Here is a 324-nt window from a genome sequence, read left to right on the forward strand (position 1 = left end):
GAAGTTTTTTTTTTTTTCAAAACAACCGGGTTCGATTCCCGAGCTGAGTACAGGTTTTTTTAAATGCATGAATGCAGTTTTTCTTGTTATTAAAATCGATGTCATGGTTCCTAAGAATAAATTTGCGTATGTCGTATAGTTTCAGACTTTCCCATACTGGCCGATATAAATGGGCCACCCTGTATACTTATTGCATATTACGAGCTCCAGACTCCAGCTCTGCGTTGTGGAAGGCACAAGGAAATCAGCACACTAGAGGGCTATCGTTTTTTGTCTTTCTAGATGGCGCCACTGTTGCGTGAGGTTTTAAATGTGGCTTTCAAA

Source organism: Choristoneura fumiferana, chromosome 8 (genome assembly GCF_025370935.1).
Source record: "Choristoneura fumiferana chromosome 8, NRCan_CFum_1, whole genome shotgun sequence".
Classification (NCBI taxonomy): domain Eukaryota; kingdom Metazoa; phylum Arthropoda; class Insecta; order Lepidoptera; family Tortricidae; genus Choristoneura; species Choristoneura fumiferana.